Here is a 22952-nt window from a genome sequence, read left to right on the forward strand (position 1 = left end):
ATCAACACTGAAAATATTTGCACTTATTTAAGACTCTACCTTATAGTAAATGTATCTATGACAAAGTAGATTTAACCTTAAGGTACTCGCCCTGACCGGTTTTAGTACTTTTCGTTCAGTACTTTTTATTGATTCAAATGAAATTTTGGGGTAAAATTATTGTAAATGCTAGATACGTATTTTATCAACTAAAAAAGAGATTTTGGCAGATTTTTATTATATCAATCGGTAGATAGTTTAAATGGCACAATGGAACATTTTTACTTAGTAGATCTTTGGCTTTTGCACAAACTACTGTGACATTAAATAGCGGCTTGTAGAATATACCAAATAACGTTGTCTTTTTATTTAGGTAATAACCTAAATGAAGAAGACAACAAAATTGTATATTACTGAATTGTTTTAGTCACTTCCTGAAATTACTACATCTTTGTTGTTCGTAAGCACCCCTCGGTATTTTTTTTTTTACTTTTATTCGATAGAAATGACATTTTGATGAGATGAGCATCATATCAACTTTTGACATTTCTCGCTTAATAAAATCATGTTTTAAAATTAAACCTAGGTTATACGTGGCTAAACACTAATCTTTGAGTAAGCACTGGAAATAAATTTGGTGAAATCTAATGTTTTTGTGTCTTATTCTGGTAGGTGAAATGCTCAAATCGTATTTTTAATCTGATGTAGTTTTCCGATAGAGACGAGGGTGACTCATTAGCACATTTGGAAAAAGCATTTTTTACGAATAGTTTGATACCACAAACTTGATATTTCGAGTCAAATTTTCGATACGAACCGCAAGTTATAATTTCAAACAAACCATATGCGAAAATGTCAAAAGTTGACATATGTTATGTTATTCTATTCAGAGTGTTATTTTCAATCAAATAAAGTAAAAAAATACCGAGGGTGCCATTTAAAAATCAAAAGTTCTAGTTATTTCCGGTGAAACAGGAAGTGACCGAAAACAATTGAATACGTCAATCAATCCGAATTTATACTAACATACCAAATCTCGTTTTTTAACTAAAAAAATAAAAAAGTGATAAGGGTGAGCCACTTTTCAGACGCGAGATTTTTAAATTAAAACTACCGGGTAGTTTTAATTTAAAAATTTTTATTTATTTTTCCTTTGGAGGCTATCATACCACCGATAATACAACCAGGAACAAATAGTTTCCTATAGGTTTATTTTTCCCATCATAAATTAGACCCACCCCCATTGCTACCTGGCACTCATCTCATTAGTGCAAGCATAATTTAACCTTTTTCCTCAGCAATTGAAGTCACAGGTGATAAGGAAAAGATGTTTCGGATATATGTATATTCTTATAGTCTAAGAGAGCTAGCAACGTTTTCAAGAAAGTATTTTAAGAAAGGTGGCTCTTTAATATATCGTTTACTATTCTCTCTGGAACAGCATGCGGGCTGTTCTTATATACATAGACGTGTATATCTAGTTTGTGATTTTAGTAACATACATCCATAATTTTTTTATTTTAATTTTATAAATTTAATAAGTTACTAAAATTTACTATTACCCACATTCATTTGTCCATTATCAGTAATAAACTTTTATTTTTTTTATTAAATATAAACAATTTGTTATTTTTCATTAAATATATCACCTCGTAAACAGGCCATAGATTGCATTTGTCATGTTATGCACTTTTTATTAAAATTCTACAACTTTTTAATGTTAGGTAAATCTAATACTATTAAAATGTGAGTACCGTTTTATTAGTTTCCGATATATTTTTATTAGATTGTGTTGCAATATTCTCATTTACATACAAAAGGATATTTGTAGACCATTATATAAGTTTTTAAACATTTATATTATATAGACCCAACCAAACCAAACCAAACACCATAGTTTTATTTTTTTTCTTTAAAAATATAGTTTTAATTTAATATCAATAAACTTTTATTTAATCTTTTCCAGTAATGCCAAGTCGCAATGTTATGTTTCTATAAAAACCGTCATTCAAATTTTATTACACTATTGTTATTGCGGGTCTCTATTTGACCTGTTGTTTAAGTAAGTATAATGATTACAACTGGGCCTATTTTAACTTTTACAATGCCTATTACATTTTTTTTCACGTTAATAGAAGTACCGTATTTATTAATGGTAAATACCTTTCAGCTTTGTTAGAATAAATCATAGAATATTTTTGTAAATGTCTTATATAATAGTAAGACACATTCGAATTCTTTCGTGACTTTCGTACTGTGTATTCAATTCAAAAGCGAATATCTTCAAGAAAAATAAAACTATAGAGATGATTCAACATATAAAACAGTAATTCAAATTTTATTATACTATTATTATCCCAGGTCTTTATTTGGCCTATTTTTAAGTATAATTGCTACAATAGGGGCCATTTTCACCTTTACTCTATCTATTACTTTTTGTTGTAACTGTAATAAAAGGTCTATATATTTATATAACGTTAATATCTAAAATCTATTTTTGAATATATATTATAGAATATTATTGTAAATTTCGGCATTCTAAATATGTGACTTCCTAGCGACGCGACGCGACGCCCACGGCTGGCATCCGCGTCTCGCCGCACACTGCACTGGTTTGCTTTTATAGACTTACATGGCCAAAATCTACATTTTATTATATCAATGAATAGTAGTGTCTCGCTTTATAGGGAAACAAACTAATGTAGAGCGGGCCGCGTATACCAGACTTCGCTATAAATTCACAACTGAAGCTAGACAAAATATATTTTATTTAATCAAAAAATGGAACTTTTTATTAAATTTTATTCAGATATTTATTTATTTATTATATCTAATTTCATATTTATATTATAATTTAGTTACTTTAGTTTATACTTTTAGCCTTTCAAATTCCTTCCTTAATCTACAATTATCTTTAACGTTTTTGTTAAAAAAGTTACTAAAACAAGCCATAATGATACTTTTGTTGGCTATGTGATCACAGATTAAGTTAGTCTTGTAGTATGGTTATACAGTATGTCCCCGGATTGTCTTTACAAGAGAAAACACTGTTTAATTATTGACTTTTTGTGAAAAATGCATTCTTCATTAAAATTTTTGCGTTCTAAAAGTTAATTCGCTTTTAATATTTTTCTAGCAGTATTGAACTAAATTTTAAATTTTGTGCTCCTTTGACATTTTATAACGGCAAAAAATATGTCCTTAATTAAAATTTTATCAATAACAATCTATCAAAGAATGGAAACGAAATTATATTACCATAGAAACGCGTTTTGATTTTTAGGACTTATTACCTATGGAGCAGTTGCTTGACACATAAAACTAGAGCAACGAACTAGCAAGGCGAAACCTGTGCAAAGTAATGGGAAATCGAGTTTCGATTTTTAGAACCTGTTTTTAATTTTCTCTAAAACAGTACGGAAATTTGAAATAATATAAACGGAATTGCCCATTTTGAAACAAGAAAAACGCTTTATGAAGAATGCTTTTATTTCAAAATGTCAATAATAAAAAAGTATTTCCTCTTGTAAAGACAATCGAGGGATATACTGTAGAACATATACCTAAATAAACAATATAAGTAGGCGTTGAACCAATATCAATTTTCATGGCCCTCATCGAGATAACCTACCCTAATCTGTTAATAGCTCAGTTGTCATTGGCCCAAAGATATATCGCCTACTCTTAGCACGCAGAGAAGTTCCAGGTAGACATTTTTCTATGGTAATATAATTTTGTTTCCATTTTTTGATAGATTGTTTTTGATATAATTTTAATCAAGGACATATTTTTTGCCGCTTTAAAAAGTTAAACGAGCACAATATTTAAAATTTAGTTCAATACTACTAGAAAAATATTAAAAGCGAATTAACTTTTAGAACAGCAAAAGTTTTAATAAAGAATGCATTTTTCACAAATTGTTAATAATAGAAAAGTGTAAAGTCTTGTAAAGACAATCCTGGGACCTACTGTATAACACAAAACAGGGGTCTACAACCCAACAAAAGTATCATTATAGCCTGTTTTAGTAACTGTTAACAAAAACGTTTAACATAATTGTAGATTAAGGAAGGAATTTAACAGGCTAAAAGTATAAACTAAAGTAACTAAATTATAATATAAATTTGAAATTATATAATAAATAAATAAATATCTGTATAAAATTTAATAAGAGTTCCATTTTTGATTAAATAAAATATATTATGTCTAGCTTAAGTTGTGATTTCATAGCGAGGTCTGGTCTACGCGGTCCGCTGTCCAATAGTTCGTTTTACTATAAAGCGACATATTACTATTCATTGATATAATAAAATACAGATTTTGGCCATGTAAATCTAAAAATCGAAATCTAAGAATCGAAAGAATTCAAATGATATTTACAAAAATGTTTTATAATTTATTCTAACATAGCTTAAAGGTATTTACCATCAATAAATACAGTACTTCTATTAACGTAAAAAAATGTAATAGACATAGTAAAAGTTAAAAGGGGCCCAGTTGTAGTCATTATACTTACTTAACAAATGGTCAAATAAAGACCCGTAATAACAATAGTGTAATAAAATTTGAATGGCAGTTTTTATTGAAACATAACTTTACGACTTGGCATTACTGGAATATATTAAATAAAAGCTAATTGATATTAGATTAAAACTACATTGTTAATGAAAGAAAAACTGAAACTATGGTGTTTGGTTTGGTTTTGTTGGGTCTATATAATATTAATGTTTATAAACTTATATAATGGGCTATAAATATCTCGTTTTATGTAAATGAAAATATTGGAATAAAATCTAATAAAATAATTTCGTAACTTAAGAAAATATATATACGCTAGGTACTCACACTTAATATTAGATCTACCTCACATTAAGTAGTTGTAGGGTTTTAATAAGAACTGCATAATAACATGACAAATGAAATCTATGGCCTGTTTACGAGGTGATGTATTTAATGAAAAATAGCAAATTGTTTATATTTAATAAAGATAAATAAAAGTTTCTTACTAATAGATAGATAGATATAAAATAGAAAAATTAGTGTGGTTATGAGTAAATATTAGTAACATATAAAAGATAAAATTACGATGAAAAAATTATGGATGGATGTTACTATATTTACAGACTAGATATATACAGAGCGAGTCATAAAGGGGTGCAAATATTTTCAGGGCTGGTATATTTCCTCCCCAGAAATATGTCTATGACTTTTTTTGCAAATAAGGAATATTGAAAATCTTGTATTTTCTATTAAATTTTCCTGTTATTATAGAAAACTTTTTAGAACTGCTGGTTTACCGAAAATTTTCCCACGATATTATTATTTAATCTCTGATATTAGCATAGCTTCGGCACTAAAAGAGATGCAAATACAGGAAAATCTGGTGGCTCTCAAAATTATTTAAAAATAAATATATATATATATATATTTTACTTATTTGACTTATTTGAAAGCGGTAAAGAGAGCATTTGTTCCTTTGTCGAGATCTATCAGTCTTGAAAATATATTTGCACTTATTTAAGACTCACCTTTATAGTAAATGAATCTATGACAAAGAAGATTTTTTAAAGGAAACTATACTTTGGTTGAATATGTGCAATATTTTATTTATTATATAACTTAAATCTACATACAAATTAAAAAATAAGACAACATAATAAAAGAACAAAAATATAAACCTAAATAATAACATACAAATCTTAATATCGATATTATTTTATTATCATAAAATAATATTTAATTCTAAATAAAAATAATTCTAGGCAAGTGCGAGGTTCCATTTCTATTTCAATCCAACTCATCTTTGTAGTAAAACAACAAAACCACTCGTCTTTGTGGCTTTTCTAGTAAAGACGGAGATTTCAGATATTTATAAATTTATTTTATAAATTTATAACATTTATATATAAATTTTGTAAATAGAAATAGATTATACATTCGAATTAAAATACCTATATAAAATTTTCGAAAATACTAAAATTATACATAAAATTCTAAATTTGCCTCAACTAAAAATATTCAAAATGTAAAAGTTGGCCAAGCAAAAAATATGAACATTTAGTGTTAGACAAATTGAATATTATTATATTAAATTATACTATATAACAGAAAGGATATACATCATCTTATTGTGTTGACTAGTCATAATCTAACGCGATCTGATTCACTTTCGTTTACAAAATACTTGTTTTATTATTGACTTTTTGTGAAAAATGCATTCTTCTTTAAAATTTTTGCGTTCTAAATATTTTGCGTTCTAAAAGCTCCAAAATAAATTTTAAATTTTGTGCTCCTTTAACATTTTAAAACCGCAAAAAATATGTGCTTAATTAAAATTTTATCAATATCAATCCATCAAAGAATGGAAACGAAATTATATTACCATAGAAACGCGTTCTGATTTTTAAGACTTATTACCTATGGAGCAGTTGCTTGACACATAAAACTAGAGCAACGTACAGCAAGGCGAAACCTGTGCAAAGTAATGGGAAATCGAGTTTTGATTATTAGAACTTGTTTTTAATTTTCTTTAAAACGGTACGGAAATTTGAAATAATATAAACGGAATTACCCATTTTGAAACAAGAAAAACCCTTTATGAAGAATGCTATTATCTCAAGATGTCAATAATAAAAAAGTGTTTCCTCTTGTAAAGACCATCGGGGGATATACTGTAGAACATAAACTTAAATAAACAATATAAGTAGGCGTTGAACCAATATCAATTTTCATGGCCCTCCTCGAGATAACCCACCCTAATAGCTCAGTTGTCATTGGCCCAAAGAAATATCGCCTACTCTTAGCACGCCCCAGTTCCAGGTAGACAAGAATAACAAATTAACGACATCGTTCAGTTCTCTCCAGACATTTGTACTGTGTACTCAGAGAGTATTAAACCTCTTAAATGATGGAAAATTTATCGTACAAAGGCTATTTGTACCAAGAAGCGTTTGACGACGAAGATATAGTAGATTTAGAGAGTAAATCTTGGGTGTACCGTTATCCAGGATGTTACGCAATGATCACTAGAGAAGCAGATTTGACAGTAAGGGAAGGAATATTCGACCACAGTCATCCACCAACAACTGAAACGAGAGAAGAATCCTCCAGAGGCAACAGAGAAACCAGGCGCAACATTTACTTAAAGCATAGAAGATACCTAAAGAAATACCTAAACAATCAAAAATATAAATGCAATTACGATAAAAACTTCAGAGCGGCGGTTGTACGACAAAATTTCTTGGCGAAAATACACAAATTTAGAAAAAATTCACAGATGTTGTCAGAGATAGTGAACCTTATTAAGATAAAATAATGAACTCAGGAATTTAAATTGGTGAGACTGCCATGTGTTGGATCTTAATTTCTTCCTAGTATTATTCCCAATAATAGGTTAATTTAATTAAGATTTTTAGTGTACTATTTTTTATTTACTAGATTATTATATTCAAGATTTAAGTTTATCCTATTTTTTAGCGTATTTATATTTTATAAAAATTTGGAAATTTTTTACTCATGTATTATCGTAAAATTTATTACTCATATAAAGTTCTTTGAAAATAAATCAATATTATTTTTAAATTTTTGTCTGTTCAAAAAGAAAATCATTTTTATAGATTTTGTTTACATATCTACTTTTTTATATAATGTCTACTTAAATTTCTATTCTAAATAAAAACTTTTTTTATTTTCTTTTACTGTGTTTATTCTTTATACTATTTAAGTTATAATTATAATATCTATACAGGATGTCTCAGAAATAAGTGCAAGTATTTTAAATGGTAGTTCAACCCCAGGAACTAATAATAGTTCAACCCCAGGAACACGCCTATGAGTTTTTTTCCGCGAAAAAAATGTTTGAAAATTCGAAATTTTTTGAATTTTTTTTTGTAATTTTTTTTAATTTTCAGTTAAAAAATATAATTTCTTGGTAATATGGCAACATAGGTGTTAGATTAAATTTACAAAAAGGCAAATCCAGAAAAGATCCAGGTTCTCAAAATTTTAGCAAAAAAGTTTTTTTTGGAAATTTAAAAAGCAAAATATCTCCGTTATTTTGGACTTATTTGAAAAACGATAAATAGAAAATATGTTTCTTTTGTCCAGATCTACCACACCTTAAAATACTTGCACTTATTTCTGGGACACCCTGCACAATTACAACAAGAATGGTCTTTGACAAAAATAGAACTACATATAAGAACCTTACTACTGCAACCTACTACTTACTGAAACTAATATTTTATTAATTGAGTAGTTTTATTAAATTCTACAAGTTAATAAATTATATTGTCTTAGAAGTTAATAAATTAAATTTTGCTGAAAATAATTTACACAATAAATGTTAATTTTTGCCATTTTAAAATGTTAAAGGAGCACAAAATTTAAAATTTAGTTCAATACTACTAGAAAAATATAAAAAGCGAATTAACTTTTAGAAAGCAAAAATTTTAATGAAGAATGCGTTTTTCACAATAATAAAACAGTGTTTTCTCTTGTACAGATAATCCAGGGACATACTGTATAACCATACTACAAGACTAACTTAATCTGTGATCACATACCCAACAAAAGTATCATTATAGCTTGTTTTAGTAACTGTTAACAAAAACGTTTAAGATAATATTGTAGATTAAGGAAGGAATTTTAAAGGCTAAAAGTGTAAACCAAAGTAACTAAATTATAATATAAATATGAAATTAGATATAATAAATAAATAAATATCTGAATAAAATTTAATAAAAAATTCCATTTTTTGATTAAATAAAATATATTATGTCTAGCTTAAGTTGTGATTTCATAGGTCTGGGGTACGCGGTCCGCTCGCATATTTGTATGTTGCACACAGATTATCCATTCGGAATTAGTCGGGTCTGCTGCGATTCGGCAGTATGTAAGTTATACTCGGGAGAGCACCTTCTTGGATAACGCGAGTGCAACATACAGAGTAGTGTTGGCGTTATTAGGAATAATTATGTTTTGTGAATTGATGACTTATATAGGTATTGTCTATACCTATTATATATTCCAACCCTTTTGACGATATATCATGGGAGCAAAAATAAGTTATATATATATATATGAATGAATAGGCATACTGATTCAAAATTTCGAGAATCGGAATACAGAACACCGATAACTCTAGAAAATCGATATTTATCGCCCAACATTACCTAAACATAAACTTAACTTTTACAAGTGCTTTATAACTAGGACCATAGACGCTGCAATTAGTATTTTTATATCGTTTTTTTAAAATCGAGTGTTCCATTTCATTTCTGCAACAGTGTATATAGTTTGTTTCCTGGACAACTGAAAAGGTACAAGGACATTTTCCACGAAAAGTTAAGAGGAATTAACATGCAGAATGAGTGGGAAAAAGCAGCTCACAATAAAACTCAATGGAAAAGGGTTGTCAACTCAGTTAACAGCAGCAACCAAAAAGTAAAGAGGCAACAAAGCAATGAGATTTTTGAATGTCCGGAGTGCGGTAGGCAGATAACATCACGTATCGGGCTTTTCAGTAACAGAAAAGCTCGTGAAAGAAAACGCCTTGCGTGACCATCTTCTTTATGTGTGTCGAATACTCGTCAGCAAGTAACGGCTGTATGTATGTATGCAGTTTGTTTCCTCCTTATAGTATTCCTAGATAAAGAGGGTTCTAGTATGCTTTGATGTAGTGTAGCGTTTTATTTTTCTTTTTATAAAATTCCAAATTTTAATATTGCTGGCGCCATCTATTCGCTAGATGTTAAACTTCATTCAGTACAGGTAGCGGTTCCTTTCCATAAAAACAAATTTCATTCAGTATCGACGATAGAGTTCACCTGGAGTTCACTTAATTGCCTTTGGTCATATGACCTGTCAATTCGAAGACTTCCGTTTTGCGAAAAGGAGGCTTTTTCCGAGAGATTGAGATCAGAAAAAGACGCGTGGTTCAGCGTCCGACGAATCTCAGAGAAAAAGGGCTTCCTGAAACACTTTTCCTAACAGTAAAGGCACGGGTATCCAAAGGTGGAGATTTGAAATCCTGTAGAATATACTGTTCAGAGCCTAGTTCGTGTTTTTTTGGCCTTTTCCTGGAATAAGATCACAGTAAGTGTATCTACCATTTTGTATCGCCATGTCTAACTAAATTTTATTTCAGTTATTCCCGTTTTTTATTTATTTTGATAATGTTTGATTGTGCATTACTGGTTTGGATCAGCATATAGTTTGGCTATATTTTGGAAGGTGTACAGCTGATTTTCAGACCGTAAGTTATTTTTTTTGGTATTCGGTGACTGTTCTGAGAGTTTTTTTTAGAGTAACTGGCGTATAAGAAATTGACGTATAAGTAATTGGCATATGAGTAACCACTTTTGAGACAGTATTTATGACTCTACATTTATTCTACTGATATGGAAGACTCCTGCTACTATCGAAGAGTCTACATCCACTTCCGTTAGTCTGGAGACTGCCTGCCTATCTGTTCACTACGTCATAAATTAAAAAAAAAATACAGATAAGTTCTAAGTTCAACACACAAGGTATTCCCTAAATTTTTTTTACTTTGAGATAATATTTTGAATATCTCTGTGAATTGTTGTCATTTATTCCATATATTATAGTCAAAATTTACCTTTTAGTTAACATTATAAGTCATGCTTTGTCCTTAACGGTACGTTTTACTTCAGTATGATCTTTTATGTGAGAATCGCTAACACGGATTCATTTTTGAAGGTTATTGTACACGATTTGTTTCGAAACATCATCGTATTGGTACTTACATAAATTTCACCTGTTTATATATTACGTAGTATAGTATACTGAAGAGAACTTTAACTAAATTTGAGTTTACTTAAAGCAACTAACGATTTCATTGGGATAATTGAAACTGGGTTTAAACTGATTGATAATTGTGTTCGTTTTTAAATAAATGTTCAACGTAGGATAGTTATATCTGATTTTATTCTTGATGAACATAATAGACCCTTATTGCTGTTGATTATTTTATTTTAGCTATTTCATGATCAAATTTTCTTACTGGTTTCTTACTTTACCTTTTCATACTCAAAGTAAGTGGCGCCCTTTTTACTGTCTTTGACCATTACTATTTGAATACTTAACATCAATTTTAGAATCTTTGCAGCCTATACATTATTACTTTTATTTTATTATTTAACAACATTATTAAGTCACCACAGGTCACAAGTCTTACCTACGAACCCAGCTCTCCTCTAACCCTGAGCAACGGATACCTTTTTCTTTCTGTTTGAGTGATGACAGAAAAAGTCGTCACAGTAGCATCATTTTTTTGATATTTTCACTAATCAATACGTTTTTTGAAATATTATTTACATTCTTGCTGCTCTTGTAATCATAGTATGCAAAAAAACCCGTTGACAGAAATGTCAAATTAAATGTTTAGGCATATAATTAATTACTTTTTTATGTATAATGAGTCAAGAGGGAATTATTTTTTTTGTTTAAATCTACCTCTGAATTTACCTAAAAAGAGGAAAAAGCTTAAATAACAGTAAAGTTGGACATCAAGTTTAGTAACGAATTTTTTCTCTGATAGGAATGGCTTGATAAGCTCCAATCACTTACCAAAGAAAGTCGGAGAATAAAACGAACATTTCCATTTTCTTCCAAAGCCCCAAGAAATGGTTTTAAGCGTATTTACCGCTGCCATTTCAACGTTAGACAAAAAGCTAAAACAAATAATTTAAAACAGAAGTCGTCTAAAATATGTTAAGCCTAAAGCCATATGTTACTATGTTTCTGTACCGCCGAATTACAGCAGACCCGACTAATCCCGAATGGACACACTGTGTGCAACATACAAATATGCGGCCCGCTCTACAATAGTTTGTTTCCCTATAAAGCGAGACATTACTATTCATTGATATAATAAAATGCAGATTTTAGCCATGTAAGCCTATAAAAGCGAACCAGTGCAGTGTGAACCAGTGCAAGTCGCGTCGTTAGGAAATCCAAACCAAACCAAACCAAACCACATCTTTAGGATACCGAAATTTACAATAATATTCTAGAGTTTATATTCTTAAGATCAAACGAACTTACCTTAAGTGATGTTCGATCTTGATTATATGTAGGCCTCGTCGAAATAAATAAGTCCCTTATCCACCCTATAATTCATTTTTGAATTATTCCCGTTGCAACAACAGCTTTAAAACAGACTGAATATGGAGCAGTACGGCGCGGCAGGACGAGCGGCGGGGGTTTTTGCTTTTTCAGCTTTAAAATAGTGATCGGTTCGGACTAATCCGAAGGTACTACAGACTATTATTTATTTCGACGAGGCCTACATATAATCAAGATCGAACATCACTTAAGGTAAGTTCGTTTGATCTTAAGATTATATTCCGGCCTCGTCTCATAAATAATAGTCTGTAGATGTTTAAATACATACATGCAACAACTTATTACCTCATATTTTATATTTATAAAATTTGAAAATGATTTCTCATATTACTCGTGACACAAAAGGTAATAACAGATAACTAACAAAGAAGATACATTCTGTAGTGACACTTAAATTTTGCCTACAAAACATTAAAAGTAAATAGAATATTCAAGACTAGTTATACAGTGAGCCAATTGTGCATTGTCAATTAAAGTCTATTATATAATCACAAATAAATAAATTATTCTAATCTCTGCCCTGTCATTGGGTTTAGGTTAGGTTAGGTTGCTCGGGTTTGGGATCATGTTTGATCCCTCACTCGGAGGCCTTGGGCCCATTGCGATACCCCTGTATTTGTCATTGGGTTTAACCACCATGTATTTTTTGTTAATTAAACTTAAAGTTTGAATTCGATGAACTGTTGCTATTGCTGTTAGGATTATTTAAGTTTGTTTGTTAAGATTATAGAGATATGTCGATATTAGATTAGATTCTCATATAATTCGGAACATTACTAGGGTCCCAAGTCTTTTTGTGCCTTGGTTTTGGAAGGTTTAATCCAAATATACCTTTAATGAACCTTTTCATTCGAGAATCAGAAGACATGCCTGTCATTTGTGCCAGCGCAGAAGATATAAGTTAAGGGTACCATACGACACCCCATTCGTAGGCTGACTAGGATAGGTCCAAGACATTAGGTACCATAAGTACAAAAGGATCCAATTTATTTAGCATGTAAAATTGTTACCATAACTATAGCCTTATTGAGTACTGCTGGAAGGTAGAACTGGATATTGAAGAGATATTTATTGTTCGGGAATTCCTTGTAATAGCGGCACCCCGACTCCCTGCTACCAGGAAAAAGTTTATCGACAATAGAATTTGGTTCAAAAATTAGAGGTTTTGACACTAAAAGTGACTTAAAAAGAGGAAAAAACCATTATTGACTAGTCCAAAGGGGTATTACAAGGATTCTCTCTGCCTTTTCCCCAATACTTTTTTGTATAACTCTTAAAGCCCATCTTATCTATATCTCCGGATCTCTCACCCAAGAAACAAATTTTACACACTTTTTGTTCAGACGACTTGCAAAAAGATCTATGTGTGAAAAACCAAATTATCTCGGTAATTTTTCTAAAAGCAAACACCGCACTGCAAGACTCCATTCGGTTTCTTTGTATTCTTCTAGATGCTCAGTCAACAAAAAATGTTGTCATTTGAGGCAATATATGAGTATATAAGAACATAAATATTTCGTTCTTGCCACCAGCTCCACATGTTTCTTTCTAATTTGTTTAAAGTCTAGTACTTAACACTACCCATGATGTTAATCATGCACACAGCCGTTGTATTATCAATACAACATAGGACATTACAATTTAAACAGTTAAATGAAACTTCTTAGACCAAAACATAGAGCTAAAAGTTCTGGTTCATTTTTATGATAGACTTCCTCTACTTTCGACAAAAAACAAAAATAGTATGACCGTTAAATTAGGTCCCCAGCCAGTTATATTGTGATATTTGAATATTGAATTTTTTTTGAACACCAAGCGAAATCCATGGATAAAGAGAGATATACATATCTGCCTCATGATACAAAGAATACAAGGTATGATATTGCGCAGGTTGGTCACTACGTCACAGGTGATAAACGGCACCATTGGTCGGCAAGCTCTGCGCGCCAATTTTAAATTGTCAGACAGATTGTGTCATCTGTGAAATTTGATTGTGTCAAAATGTGAAAATAATTTTTCAAATGTCAAGCTCGATGTCAAAACATAACTTTTGGGGTTATGTCCTAATTCTTCCCTATTTTAGGTCTTTTTTTATTAGTGGCAATTGAACAATATGGATATTTTTTTGTATGGCGTATGACGTCACAGGTGGTATGCGCAAACTTAACGAAATTGGAGCCGCTATCGATCATACCTTGTTTTCTTTGCCCCATGTATCTGCCTCATAATTACCTCTAGAATTTAGTAAGGCTAAAAATTGCTTCTTTTCGAACAACTTAGTGTGTCAAAAGCATACCTACTTAATAGCTGTAGCAGCTGAAATTAACGACCCAATGAACCGTGAAAAATCTCTTTTACAACTTGTCATATAAGAAAATCTTCCTAATAGTACTATTTTTATTTTAAACGCCTTTCCTTAATCAAAGAAATAATCATAGCTTGTGAATTATACAAAAAACCTAAATATTTATAAATTTGATTTTGTATGAGGTTACTTTTCTCAAATTACACTATAAAAATAAATCGAAAATAATGTCTCTTTCACATTATTCTTACAAGCTTCCAGAAAATTTGCAAAAAGAAGGATATCATCTAAATAGGGCCACTAATAAGAAACCTCTTTTTCTAAGAAGAGCCGTAATAAATTTTAAACATCTTTTTAAAACCCCAAAAGGCAAACAGTTCTCGCAAACTCATAGCGATTTGTTAATATAAAGCCTTATATATTTTTAGTGTGGGTCTTTAATTGGAACAAGGTAAAGTAGACCTCTTTTAGATCTTCTGGTGCCATAAAACAGTTTTATGTTGTTCAATTTTTATTGATTCCTTTTAACAAATTCATTAAATCACTTAAGGTTAAGGATCAATCGTTCCATCTGGTCTTGGAATAATAAAGATATTGGAAAGAAACTGATCAGTTCTAAGCTTCGTCCAAGAAACGGTTTCATTTCCAAATAGAAGATAGAGACTGGAGTGGATCTTAAAGTCTTTAGTAACTTTATTTAAATTTATGAGGAGAAGCTATGTTCTTGACACTGACTCTGAATGATATCCTCTCAGATATAATTCACCTAGAAGTCTACCAATGTCACTTAATCTTTCGATGTGTGGCCAATTATTTCCCCCTCCTCCTTTTTTAATTATCTTTGTAATTAATAAGGCGATAGGTGATATTGCAGCACCTATTTGTCTGTTACTGCATAAGTCGCTCATACCGTCTTATAGTATTCTCGGATAAGACCGCCCTAATTTCGGGATTTATTTTAGGAGGATATAGCCCCTGGCAGCGTTCAGGCGATAAATATTTTTGAGTTAGTTCTTTTCTAACTTCACCTGTCAAACCAGAACCTAATACTTTAGACCACGAAGTGGCTATTTCCTGCTGAACAGGTTCCGAAAATGACTTTGAATAAAAATGATATATATATTTTTTTTTTTTTAATATAAAACTTGCTAGTATTTTGCTACCCTAAGCAAAACATATAATTATGTAAATTTGTGATATTTATAATCCTAGATAAATATCGTTACAGGATACTGTATAGATATATATTGTATTAATATTAGACCGCCCTAGGTATAATCCTTGTATAATGATTTTTTTTTATATATACACATATACACACACATACATATACACACACATACACATACATACATATACACATATATACATATATCTTTATATATAAGAATTGCTAATAATTTGCTCTTTAAGCAAAACATATTATTCTGTCAAGTTGTGATAATTATCACCCTAGATAAATATTCTCACAAGATACTGTATAGATATATCTTGTATTAACATTAGACCACTCTAGGTATAACGATTTTTTATATATAAGAATTACTAATATTTTGCTACCTTAAGCAAAACATATTATTCTGTCAAGTTGTGATACTTATCATCCTAGATAAATATTATGACAGGATACTGTATAGATATAGCTTGTAAACATTAGACCACCCTAGGTATAATGATTTTTTATATATATTTGATAACGAAAATAAAATATTTCATGTATATAAATTACGTATGTGTATACCTTTAGGATAGTTTCGTATGTGTCTACCTTTATATTGTTACTTTCTTTTTTGTTGTTATGCAAGCATATTTTGTATCGATCGTGTCAGGTGATGTTTTTGAAGATACTTGTTGATTCATCTATGTTTTTCGGCTAGTCGAGATTATTATTGTTTTTGTTTTTGATTTTCGACGTTTATTTTCTATAATATCCCTTATTTTAATATATTTTTATATATATATAAGACTTGCTATTTGCTACCCTAAGCAAAACATATAATTATGTAAAGTTATGATATTTATCACCCTAGATAAATATTGTGGCAGGATACTGTATAGATATATCTTGTATTAACATTATACCACCCTAGGTATAATGATTTTTTGTATATATTTTTATATATAAGAATTGTTAATATTTTGCTACCTTAAGCAAAACATATTATTCTGTCAAGTTATGAAGGTGATATTTATCACCCTAGATAAATATTGTGACAGGATGCTGTATAGATATAAATATTATTAAATATATATTGTATTAACATTATACCACCCTAGGTATAATGATTTTTTATATATTTTTTTATACATAAGAACAGCTAATATTTTGCTACCCTAAGCAAAACATCTTAGTCTGTCAAGTTGTGATATTTATCACCCTAGATAAATATTGTTACAGGATACTGTATAGATGTATATTGTATTAACATTAAACCACACTAGGTATAATGTCTATTCTTTTAAAGAAAATTTGTGTCTGCCACCCTAGGCAGAAAGAATACCCGTACAATCGTCTACTCTAGGCGAAACATAGTATTCTGTCAAGTTGTGATAATTATCACCCTAGATAATTATTGTGAGGAATACTGTGTAGATAAATATTGTATTAACATTATACCACCCCAGGTATACTGATTTTTTGTTACCGATTTCTATCTTTATTTTTATTTAGTTATTTTTGTGAACAAGAATCTCTCTCATTATATATTAATTGTTATATCGTTATGAGTCGCAGACTTACTACGACTCCTCTCTCTATGTCTTCTTCTTGAAGGATTCGGCATTTACACTGTTTTCCGCACTCCGAAAAACATCAAAACGTAACGTATCGGTCCGCACTAAAAAGAAGACTAAATATGGAGCAGTAAGGTGCGGCAGGACGAGCGGCGGGGGTTTTTGCTTTTTCAGCTTTAAAATAGTGATCGGTTCGGACTAATCCGAAGGTACTACAGACTATTATTTATGAGATGAGACCGGAATATAATTCAAAACCTTAATTAGTTTTTTGTAATCGCAATTTATTGTAAGCACATTGGCGAAATACAGGGTGTTTCAAAAAACATGTGCAATATCTCGTGGAGAGATTCCTCACGTAAAAATAACATTTATTTTTTATATAAACTAATATAGGTTCGAGTCTGCTTTGTTTCTTTGCTACAGGGGCAAACGCCTTAATTTTTTTTTCGATATATTAAAATTTTCTTTCAAGTACTTTTCGTGATTCAAATGAAATTTTGACGGTAAAAGTTATTATAAATGCTAGATACATGTTTTATCGCTAAAAAAGTGCCGACGATTTTATTATATCAATCGGTAGATAATTTAAATAGCTGTCGTTTATTTTACTAAGTAGATCGTTTAAATTTTTGCAAACTACTGTATTATTAAATAACGGCTTTATGCAAATATGTGAATAACGTTGTCTTTTTATTTAGGTAATAACCTAAATAGAAAGACAACATTGACGTATTCAATTGTTTTTGGTCACTTCCTATTTCTACACTACCTCTTTTGATTGTTAAATGGCACCCTCGGTATTTTTTTACTTTATTCGATAGAAAATGACATTCTGAATAGAATGACATATCATATGTCAACTTTTGACATTCTCGCTTAATAAAAAAAGCATATTTTAAAATTAAACCTAGAGTGCCGTGGCTAAACACTAATCTTTAATCAAGGGGCCCTGGGGAAATAAATTTGGTCGTCTAATGTTTTTTCTGTCTTGTCCTGGCCAATTAGAAAATGCTTAAATCGTATTTTTTATCATATCTCAGTTTTTTCAAATAGAACGAGGGTGGCTCATTAGCATATTTGGAAAAAGCATTTTTTTACGAATAATTTGATACCACACACTTGGTGTTTCGAGTCAAATTTTCGATACGAACCGCAAGTTATAATTTCAAACAAACCATATGCGAAAATGTCAAAAGTTGACATATGGTATGTTATTCTATTCAGAGTGTTATTTTCAATCAAATAAAGTAAAAAAATACCGAGGGTGCCATTTAAAAATCAAAAGTTCTAGTCATTTCCGGTGAAACAGGAAGTGACCAAAAACAATTGAATACGTCAATCAATCCTAATTTATACTAACATACCAAATCTCCTTTTTTAACTAAAAAAATAAAAAAAGTTATAGGGGTGAGCCACTTTTCAGACGCACGCGGTAGATATAATTTAAAAATCTTTATTTATTTTTCCTTTGGAGGCTATAATACCACCGATAATACAACCAGGAACAAATAGTTTCCTATAGGTTTATTTTTACCCTCATAAATAAGACCCACCCCCATTGCTACCTGGCACTCATCTCATTAGTGCAAGCATAATCTAACCTTTTTCCTCAGCAATTGAAGTCACAGGTAATAAGGAAAAGATGTTTCGGATATATGTATATTCTTATAGTCTAAGAGAGCTAGCAACGTTTTCGAGAAAGTATTTTAAGAAAGGTGGCTCTTTGATATATCGTTTACTACGTGGAACAGTATGCGGGCGGTTCTTATATACATAGACGTGTATATCTAGTCCATATTTTTTTTTATTTTAATTTTATAAATTTTATAAGTTACTAAAATTTAGTATTACCCACATTCATTTGTCTATTATCAGTAATAAACTTTTATTTTTTTTATTAAATATAAACAATTTGTTATTTTTCATTAAATATATCACCTCGTAAACAGGCCATAGATTGCTTTTGTCATGTTATTATGCACTTCTTATTAAAATTCTACAACTTTTTAATGTTAGGTAAATCTAATACTATTAAAATGTGAGTACCGTTTTATTAGTTTCCGAGATATTTTTATTAGATTGTGTTGCAATATTCTCATTTACATACAAAAGGATATTTGTAGACCATTATATAAGTTTATAAACATTTATATTATATAGACCCAACCAAACCAAAACGAACACCATAGTTTTAATTATTTTCTTTAAAAATACAGTTTTAATTTAATATCAATAAACTTTTATTTAATCTTTTCCAGTAATGCCAAGTCGCAATGTTACGTTTCAATAAAAACCGTCGTTTAAATTTTATTACACTATTGTTATTGCGGGTCTTTATTTGACCAGTTGTTTAAGTAAGTAGAATGATTACAACTGGACCCATTTTAACTTTTACAATGTCTATTACATTTTTTTTTCACGTTAATAGAATTACTGTAATAAATACCTTTAAGCTTTGTTAGAATAAATTATAGAACATTTTTGTAAATGTCTTATATAATAGTAAGACACATTCGAATTCTTTCGTGACTTTCATACTGTATATTCAATTCAAAAGCGAATATCTTCAAGAAAAATAAATCTATAGAGATGATTCAACATATAAAACAGTAATTCAAATTTTATTGTACTAGTATTATCCCAGGTCTTTAATTGGCCTATTTTTAAGTATAATTGCTACAATAGGGGTCCATTTTCACCTTTATTCTATCTATTACTTTTTGTTCTAACTGTAATAAAAGGTCTATATATTTATATAACGTTAATATCTACAATCTATTTTTGAATATATATTATAGAATATTATTGTAAATTTCGGCATTCTAAAGATGTGACTTCCTAGCGACGCGACGCGACGCGACGCCGACGGCTGGCATCCGCGTCTCGCCGCACACTGCACTGGTTTGCTTTTATAGACTTACATGGCCAAAATCTACATTTTATTATATCAATGAATAGTAGTGTCTCGCTTTATAGGGAAACAAACTATTGTAGAGCGGGCCGCGTACACCAGACATCGCTATTAATTCACAACTGAAGCTAGACAAAATATATTTTATTTAATCAAAAAATGGAACTTTCTATTAAATTTTATTCAGATATTTATTTATTTATTATATCTAATTTCATATTTATATTGTAATTTAGTTACTTTAGTTTATACTTTTAGCCTTTCAAATTCCTGCCTTAATCTACAATTATCTTAAAGGTTTTTGTTAAAAAAGTTACTAAAACAAGCTATAATGATACTTTTGTTGGGTATGTGATAACAGATTAAGTTAGTCTTGTAGTATGGTTATACAGTATGTCCCCGGATTGTCTTTACAAGAGAAAACACTGTTTAATTATTGACTTTTTGTGAAAAATGCATTCTTCATTAAAATTTTTGCGTTCTAAAGTTAATTCGCTTTTAATATTTTTTTAGTTGTATTGAACTAAATTTTAAATTTTGTGCTCCTTTGACATTTTAAAACGGAAAAAATATGTCCTTAATTAAAATTTTATCAATAACAATATATTGAAGAATGGAAACGAAATTATATTACCATAGAAACGCGTTTTGATTTTTAGGATTATTATTACCTATGGAGCAGTTGCTTGACACATAAAACTAGAGCAACGAACTAGCAAGGCGAAAACTGTGCAAAGTAATGGGAAATAGAGTTTTGATTTTTAGAACTTGTTATTAATTTTCTCTAAAACAGTACGGAAATTTGAAATAATATAAACGGAATTACCCATTTTGAAACAAGAAAAACGCTTTATGAAGAATGCTTTTATCTAAAAATGTCAATAATAAAAAAGTGTTTCCTCTTGTAAAGACAATCCGGGGATATACTGTAGAACATATACCTAAATAAACAATATAAGTAGGCGTTGAACCAATATCAATTTTCATGGCCCTCCTCGAGATAACCCACCCTAATCTGTTAATAGCTCAGTTGTCATTGGCCCAAAGAAATATCGCCTACTCTTAGCACGCAGGGAAGTTACAGGTAGACAAGAATAACAAATTAACGACATCGTTTAGTTCTCTCCAGACATTTGTACTGTGTACTCAGATAGTATTAAACCTCTTAAATGATGGAAAATGTATCGTACAAAGGCTATTTGTACCAAGAAGCGTTTGACGACGAAGATATAGTAGATTTAGAGAGTAAATCTTGGGTGTACTGTTATCCAGGATGTTACACCATGATCACCAGAGAAGCAGATTTGACAGTAAGGGAAGGAATATTCGACCACAGTCATCCACCAACAACTGAAATGAGAGAAGAATCCTCCAGAGGCAACAGAGAAACCACTGAAACCAGGCGCAACATTTACTTAAAGAATAGAAGATACATAAAGAAATACCTAAACAATCAAAAATATAAATGCAATTACGATAAAAACTTCAGAGCGGCGGTTGTACGACAAAATTTTTTGGCGAAAATACACAAATTTAGAAAAAATTCACAGATGTTGTCAGAGATAGTGAACCTTATTAAGATAAAATAATGAACTCAGGAATTTAAATTGGTGAGACTGCCGTGTGTTGGATCTTACTTTCTTCCTAGTATTATTCCCAATAATAGGTTAATTTAATTAAGATTTTTAGTGTACTATTTTTTATTTATTAGATTATTATATTCAAGATTTAAGTTCATCCTATTTTTTAGCATATTTATATTTTATAAAAAATTGGAAATTTTTTACTCATGTATTTAAAAGCTCTTTGAAAATAAATCAATATTATTTTTAAATTTTTGTCTGTTCAAAAAGAAAATCATTCTTTAGATTTTGTTTACATAATATCTACTTTTTTATATAATGTCTACTTAAATTTCTATTCTAAATAAAAACTTTTTTTATTTTCTTTTACTGTGTTTATTCTTTATAATATTTAAGTTATAATTATAATATCTATACAGGGTGTCCCAGAAATAAGTGCAAGTATTTTAAATGGTAGTATAGTTCAAGCCCAGGAACACGCCTATGAGTTTTTTTCCGCGAAAAAAATGTTTGAAAATTCGAAATTTTTTGAATTTTTTTTTGTAATTTTTTTTCATTTTCAGTTAAAAAATATAATTTCTTTGTAATATGGCAACATAGGTATTAGATTAAATTTACAGGCAAATCCAGAAAAGATCCAGGTTCTCAAAATTTTAGCAAAAAAGTTTTTTTTGGAAATTTAAAAAGTAAAATATCTTCGTTATTTTGGACTTATTTGAAAAACGATAAATAGAAAATATGTTTCTTTTATCTAGATCTACCACACCTTAAAATACTTGCACTTATTTCTGGGAGACCCTGCACAATTACAACAAGAATGGTCTTTGACACAAACAGAACTACATATAAGAACCTTACTACTGCAACCTACTACTTACTGAAACTAATATTTTATTAATTGAGTAGTTTTATTAAATTCTACAAGTAAATAAATTATATTGTTTTAAAAGTTAATAAATTAAATTTTGCTAAAAATAATTACACAATAAATGTTAATTTTTTGGGAACTTCTACATTTGCGTTTCTAAGGTAATATAATTTCGTTTCCATTCTTCGATAGACTGTTATTGATAATATTTTAATTAAGGACATATTTTTTGCCGTTTGAAAATATTAAAGGAACAGCAAATTTAAAATTTAGTTCAATACTGCTAGAAAAATATTAAAAGCGAATTAACTTTTAAAAAGCAAAAATTTTAATAAAGAATGCATTTTTCACAAAATGTCAATAATAAAACAGTGTTTTCTCTTGTAAAGATAATCCGGGAACATACTGTATAACCATACT

The sequence above is a fragment of the Sitophilus oryzae genome, unplaced genomic scaffold (assembly GCF_002938485.1).
Source record: "Sitophilus oryzae breed Bouriz unplaced genomic scaffold, Soryzae_2.0 scaffold_1582_pilon_pilon, whole genome shotgun sequence".
Taxonomy (NCBI): domain Eukaryota; kingdom Metazoa; phylum Arthropoda; class Insecta; order Coleoptera; family Curculionidae; genus Sitophilus; species Sitophilus oryzae.